Here is an 8,145-nt window from a genome sequence, read left to right on the forward strand (position 1 = left end):
CCTTGTTGATTACTTAGAAAGTCAAAAGACGATCACCGGTGCCTACTATAATGATTTGCTTGATCGCCTAAGAGATTCTATCTAGGAAAAGCGGGCGAGGACTGTTGGAGTTCTACTACATGTACTTCATTAAAATGCCTCTTCTCGTACCTCTCGACTTGCAAAGGCTGCTGTGCGACAATGTGGGTTCGAAAAGCTTCTCCATTCTCCATACTCGCCAGACCTGGCACCAGGTGATTTCCACCTGTTTCCTTAACTGAAAGAACACCTTCGTGGAAAGCTCTATGACGACAACGATGACGTCAAAGCTGCCGAATTGGTTTTTCAGGGTGGCTGCAGAAAACTTCTTCGTGACTGGAATTTAAAAACTTCACTATTGATACGATTAGTGTATTAAAAAGCAGGGAGAATATGTTACAAAACAAAATTAAAAACACTCTCACGACTTTTGTTTTTGTTTGTTAGGTTAAGAACTTTTTGACCGGCACTCGTATAACCCCAGTGGCCATGCTAAGGCCACATCGCCATGTTATTGCCACCTGCGTTTATTGACAACCTTGGTAAGCGTTTTATCTGAAAACGTGATGCCTCCTACACGAACCAACGTTAACGTTTCCCTGCCCTTAATCTTCTACCCGCGTCATATCACGCGTACAATTGTGAGCCGATCACGACCTCGTATGTTGATGTGTAGCCTTGAAGGTCTGTTGAAGGAAAACAGTCATATGAAATCACCTGATAATGATCATCAACATATTTACTTGCTATGGTTGATTAAGCATGCCGTGGACGTTTAGAAAGAACCATGGGATACGGTGTGCATGTGGGCCAGAATATATTGTCCAAGTCATAATAGAAGCGTATAACCGCCATTTCATGTTACCGCGGTACACAGTGCTGCTCCTGAGATTCTTCCTGGAGGGGATTATTGACATGTAAACACGCTTTGTCACAGAAATCTTTTCACTGGATGTATATGATCCTGATAGTTAAGCTTTGACCGACACCTGGGAAATGTAACAGAACAGGAATATAAAGTACACTTGGAATGAGAATACACTATGGCAATACGAGGTGTCCACAAGAGTCAGACGCATCCTTCCGTCGATTTCCATCAGGAGAGACCGCCTCCGTGGTCTTGTGGTAGAGCGTCCGCCCAGAGAGCGGAAGGTCCGGGGTTCGATCCCCGGCCGCGTCATATCAAAAGACATTAAAAGATGGTACTTGTTGTTATCCTGTCTGGCGCTCGGCATTAAGGGGCTAAAACAAGGACTGGTCGGCTCGGAGTCAGTATACTGTGTCTGAGTGGGGTATCCATGTTAAACTGCGGCATGATATCTCAGTGTGCTAGCACTATAAATCTGCATCAGTCCGGACTAGTACAAGCAGCCACACACACACATACACGTGCATGCACGTCGCGATATAAACGCAATAATCTTGGACGCGACGTTAAACCCAATTTCACCTCACCTCACCTCCATCAGGAGAAGAACCTGTTAATATAACACTAAGGACTCCGAGCGATACGAGTCTAAGATTGTATTATTATAAGGCGCATCGGGTAATAACTTCATTGACCGTGTGAGTTTGGTTTTACACAGGATTTAGCAATATTCACATCAAGGTCCGGTACACCGAGAACGGGCTTCACACACTGTACACATGTGGGAATCGAACTCAATACTTCGGAGTGACGGACGAAAGTTCAACCACTGGTGACTGTGTACGTATTAAGGTTAAACGTATAAACAACACAGATCCTATATTAGTTATATGTTACGTGGCAATGTTGTCAAGCTATTGTTTAACCACTGGGCAATATGTAACCCACATAGCTTCTCAGATTGAATGTACTCAAATAGGTTTTGTGTACTTTCCTATAAGAGTGAACGAACAGAAAACATTTTACGAACGTTTCAAACATGAACACCATACATTTCATAGAAACACGAGCACTTATAAAGTGTCACAGTTGTACAACTGTTTCGAGCTCGGTCTACATATCTTTCTATCAGTGTTTTACGTTAATACAACAACAGAACTGTATCGTCCATCGTCCCATATATCATTAAACTATACCGTATCAATGCTGGTATATTTATCAAGTGGTTTGTTTTCTGTTATAAAATTGAGGGACTATTAAAAAAAGTCAGGGCAGTTGAATATACAAACATGTTACTCAACAAGAAAATACAAAGACCCTCTATGTATCCTATGTTTACAGCAAGGTTTACTGAGAAACAGTTTACATGATCCATAACGGCATTAATAGCGGAATAACTGGTATTAAAACAAAAAGAAATATATATGATTACATTCTATACTCATTGTCGATTTACGTTTTGCTAGCGGTTACACGCGGCATAATCACTAATTAGACATGTAATTAGAAATATTTGCAACTTGTCAGTGCTATTACCGATATCAGAAAACATCGGATGGTGACACAACAACGTGCAACATGTACTGAAATGTCAGGTGATTGTATCGGTCCCTAACATAACTCTTAACATGTGTGTCGTACTTTCAGCTTATATCAAGTGAAAGATTATCTGTTATACAATGTATGGATTGGTTAGATAATTATAACGATGAGCAATACCCGTTCAGAATTCGAGGGTGTTAACATCCCACCTCGTTCTTACAGCACTCAGTCTGCAAAGACGTAGAGAAGCACCTAACCTCTTTCCTTCCACAGACATATCATATGCGCAGAGTATTCTAGCAGCTTTACCACTCCGACAATATTGGCACTTTGATCAAATGATTTGCTGATCTTGGGTCGCTATTGATAGAAGTGACCATAACAGGAACTTGCCCTCAAATGGAATGAAGATTGTAAAATTCAAGTAATCTTTTGAGTCATAAATTGTTGTGTGGAAATATCCACTTTCATGACTTGCTGAACACAGACCGAGATATGAGTGAGTGAGTGAGTATGGTTTTACGCCGCTTTTAGCAATATTCAAGCAATATCACGGCGGGGGACACCAGAAATGGGCTTCACACAATGTACCCATGTCGGGAATCGAACCCGGGTCTTCGGCGTGACGAGCGAAAGCTTTAACCACTAGGCTACCCGACCGCCCCTGACCGAGATATGAAACAAAATGAATGCCCACATTGGTTTGTGTCCAATTATCTTAGGTAATTATACATAAAAGTGTCGATGATTGTGAAATGTCAGAAGGAAGTGTTTATGAATCGCTATCAAAGCCTGTTTCCGGTGCGCCTGGATGGGATGTTGCTGAAATATTGCTGAAAACGTTAAACAAATTTCACTCACCCAACGCGGATAACCTTTTATTTCTGAACTTGTCATTGACATAATAAATACGTCCCGCAACTTTATCCAATATTGAAAGACGTAATAAATACCGAATCTGTATAATATAAAATGTTTGGGTTAAGTGTTTATGCTTGGATCGATCCAGGTGAGCTGCAAGTTGTTAGCGAGTGAGTGGATCGGGTTCAACGCCACTAAAGGGTATTTCAGTTACATGGCAGCGTGTCAGTTCGATGTGGGAGGAAAGACCCATTCGGGTCGAAGACGTTTACCACTTCCGTGAACATAAAAACGACAAAACCATTTCCATATTCTTAAGAAATCTCTTATTGCTAAAAGCAGAGCTCATTATTCAATTCCGACTATATCACGAGCATGTGTTTATGAATCACTACCAATCACTAGTGATGTCACCATGTGTGTTTGCGAAATGTTGAGCGTTTCCTGCCCTACTGATGGCAAGGTTTCAAACACACGAAAAGGCAAATCAGTTGGGTCTATATTGTACAAATCAAAACGCAGAATTATATTGGACATAATGTCTGTCCCTGATGGGTCAAATTCAGAAATGTCCTCTACATGTCTACACGTATGGAAATGCAAGTTCTGACTCAAGTGCATTCGTACACATGTTGATCATCATTTAGTGATGGAATTCAATACCTTGATTTATATTTATATTTAACATCGGGTAATTACAATTAGTAGGTTTCTTGCCAGGATAATTGGGGTGAGTGAGTTGTGTTTAAGGCCGCTTTTAACAGTATTCCAGTTATATCGCGGCGTGTCAGCTTAATGTGGGAGGAAAGCCCGAAGTATTGCAGTTCTTAACAGTTTACCACTTCAGTGAAACCCATGAGCATTGGTATGTTTCTGACAAACCTAGAAACATAATCGGAGCGAACCGGGATTCGAACCGACAATCATAGGTTTCTGGCGTGCCAAAGGGACGCAACTCCAAACAGCGAATTGCGGCGACTTAGACGACTGGGCCGCGCGTGCTCCCTCGCCAGGATACAGCCAGCTGACGCATATTCATGTAGACAGGAAGGTCAGGTAGTGACATTCAGTGTTTACAAACAAACATCACGTCACGTAAAAGGGGATACGCCACTGTGAATCATTCCTCTGCAGAAACCTTCACCGCCGCGCAAATACCAGCGTCAGGCAAGAACCGGGAAACACGTGACTGATGTTGTTGTGTCGACGCCGAACTAATGACCAGTTAGACTCCTAACGTGCAGACATTTCAGCAAAACAAGTTTTTCAAACGCTCATTAAAGCATAGTGTTACGTCATTACCATGTTACCATGTGCTGTCGTTATCGAAATAGCAGTCTGAGATGCGGAAAATCAATGTCTACAAAACAAGTTTCAGTTGTAACTACATTGCCCGTTGTCATTGTCTGACTAATCACTGGCCCTGTGACGTAGTATTAATACGCACATTCCTGGAAAACTTGCACTGTTCAGGTACCGTTTGTGAGAGATGAGAATACTTTCTTTCCACGACGAAATTTAAGAATGCCACTATGTATTTAGCTCGCTAAAATACAATGTTTACGCTGAAAACAGGATATTACCATCCAAAAGCATTCACGCGTCAAAATATTAAATAAATCTTTAAGCTATGTTGCATGATAAACGTCAGTTTAAGTTTGGAGCGAATGGCAGTCTACTACAGATGTAAAAAGGGCACAATGATTTTTTACAATGAAGAATACGTTTGATACCAAGGCGTGTGAGAGAGTGTTATTGCCGCCGCCGCACAGGTGTTAATACGCCATGCCATATGGCCGGTCATTACAGGAATTGATTGTTCAAACAGCCGCTGTTCCAACGTCCGTCTGACAACGCCGGTATGTCACTGATAACATACACCAGTTGCTGTCGTTACTCAGATATCTGTAATTAATTATGTGAATTAAAAAAAATCAACAATAAAAAAATACATAATGGCTGGGAATTAATATATTGCGCTTCTGTTTCAGGTTATTTACAATGGAGAAGTGATAGAGTCAATAGGAAGCAAGAGATGGGAGCATCCCAATGGATGATGCCCTTTAACACCATGTGCACACAAACTGTTGTCAGAGCGTCGTGGAGAGTCAGTGTCTTGTGTAACCACTCCTGTTTCTTATTCCTCCCGTGCACATTGACCTCATAATCCTCACCTACATGGGGTACAATGTGTGAAGCCCATTTCTGGTGTCCCCCGCCGTGATTGTGCTGGAATATTGCTAAAAGCAGCGTAAAAAACATACTCACTCACTCACTCACTCACTCACGCAGTCACGCACGCACGCACGCGCGCGCGCACGCACGGACGCACGCACGCACTCACCAGTTTCATAATGATAACCTGGGGTATGGCGGTACACTCCCGTGGGAGAATCCCAAAATTATGTGACACAAAGTTGCTTCTGTAAACACGGCGCCAAAGGTCATCCCAGACTATGTTCATAGATGTCCAGGTGGGACGGCCTAGCAGGCCACTCCATCCTTGGTATAGTCGTGTTGCCGGGCAAAGGCAAAGACCACATTTCCACGGTATGGACGGGCATTATCGCCATTAGGGAGTTGGGTTTAACGCCACGAGCACGGATATGCTGCTGTCACACCTAGAAACACAGGGATTGGAACCCACAGTCATAGATTTCTAAAGTTTTTTGCACAGAGAATATCGCGCGGAACATCTACAGTGACACCTTGCCCTTGTGAACTGCGTTGTCTTTAAACACACCAACTTCTTCTTGGAAGAAGGGGTTGAATGAAAACTGAACTGACGATGTCTGACGTCGATTGCAACGCTGATGATGTCATTAAAAAACCTATGACAAGCTTAAAATGATCCTATCCTGCCTCTGTGTTGTCACCGTGTCATGTCCAGGTCTTTGAGCATATGCAACAGTGCCAGTGGTTTGGTACTGAAGACCAAGTAACAGTATGGCTGAAGTTAAAACGTACGTGTGTTTGTGCGTGCGTGCGTGCGTGCGTGCGTGCGTGCGTGCGTGCGTGCCCGTGTGTGTGTTAACGTACGGATTAATGTCGGTTAATAGTGTGCTAGCCCACTGAGACACCTTATAGAGGTTTCAAATGTACAGCCCATTAAGACACAGTAGCCCCTTAATGCCAAGCGCCAGGCAGGATAACAACACATACTTTCCTTTAACGTCTTATGGTATGAAGACCGCCTCCGTGGTCTTGTGGTAGAGCGTCCACCCGGAGAGCGGAAGGTCCAGGGTTCGATCCCGGGCCGCGTCATACAAAAAGACGTTAAAAGATTGTACTTGTTGTTACCCTGTCTGGCGCTCGGCATTAAGGGGCTAAAACAAGGACTGGTCGGCTCGGAGTCAGTATACTGTGTCTGAGTGGGGTATTCATGTTAAACTGCGGCATGGTATCTCAGTGAGCTAGCACTATAAATCGGCATCAGTCCGGACTAGTACAAGCAGCCACACACACACATACACGTGCATGCACGTCGCTATATAAGTGCAATAATCTTGGACGCGACGTTAAACCCAATTTCACCTCACCTCACATCTTATGGTATGACTCGACCGGAGATCGAACCACCGATCTTTTGCTCTATCCGCTAGACCACTGAGAAAGTCTTTTCGTCTCTCTATATATATGAAGAGAAAATCGGTTAGAAAATTTACAGATTACAGATTGTCAGTCCCGAGTGAATTTGGTTGGTAAATGTTTAATCCTTATTCAAGAGGGACAACTAAATCCGTTATTACGGAGAGGTTATTCTATATATTACCTAAAGTCTTTCTTTTCTTTATGCATATGAATCAGAATTTCTACTCGGATTGGCAAAATCTAAAGAAAATAATTTGGCCAAGAGGTGGAAACCTTCCACTGATTTACCCACCTACAAATTAAAGGAGACCAGTGAGACCGCTTCATCTTTTTCATATTGAGATGCATGAAGATTCCGAGTGACAAAAACACTCTCAACAAGGCTGTATGACAAGAGGGGTGACTTCAACTTTCCAGTAGTCAACTTCTCTTTATGTCGAGCAAGAGTCCAGAAGCCCAAGCCCTTGGTGTCTACATTTCACAACTTATGAGGTACAATTGAGCATGCTCTTTCTTTCAAGATTTCAAAGACCGTCATACAACTCATGCTCAGAAGGTTTGATCAAGGTTACAACATCCAAGGCCTCAATAAAGCTTTCAAAAGTTTTATGGTAGACATGTAAAGGACATTTCCAAATTTGACGCATCAGTTACAAAAATGATATTAGATGCAATTCCCTATTTTGACTTGTACCATGTCTTGTCTCTGCATGTGGTTATGACGGGTGCTACAGGTGGAACATGATACGCTCACCTTTTGGCGAGCACCTGGTATCATCACTAACTGATAGTGATTCATAAACACATGATCATGATATAGTCGGAATCGTACAACTCTGCTTGTTGCAGAGATTTCTTATGAATGTGGAAAGGGTTTTGTCGCTTTTATTTCAATAAAACGTGGTTTCCTGATCTCACGTTGAGAAGACATCAGCGAAGCTAGTCGATTGCTGGAACGACGTCTAATTTTAAATTGTTTTTAATATAAAGAAAAATGAATGGTGCAATCTTCGTCCACATGACGTTATGGGCCTAACTGTGGAACTAGCCAATCAGCATGAAACAAATCTTCATGGGCCGCATAATCTTGTGACCAAATTACACTTGTCAGTAAAAACGTTAATATGCAAGATGGATGTATTTTTTGTGTCATATTCAACTTATAGTGCCGAGACTAAGGTAATACTTCTTTACTTATCCATGGCAATATTCTTAGAGAAATATTCTTGACTACTGGATCGTGAATTATAATTAGAAATTTAATA

This window comes from Haliotis rufescens, unplaced genomic scaffold (assembly GCF_023055435.1).
Source record: "Haliotis rufescens isolate VD_foot unplaced genomic scaffold, xgHalRufe1.0.p SCAF_7, whole genome shotgun sequence".
NCBI classification, from domain to species: domain Eukaryota; kingdom Metazoa; phylum Mollusca; class Gastropoda; order Lepetellida; family Haliotidae; genus Haliotis; species Haliotis rufescens.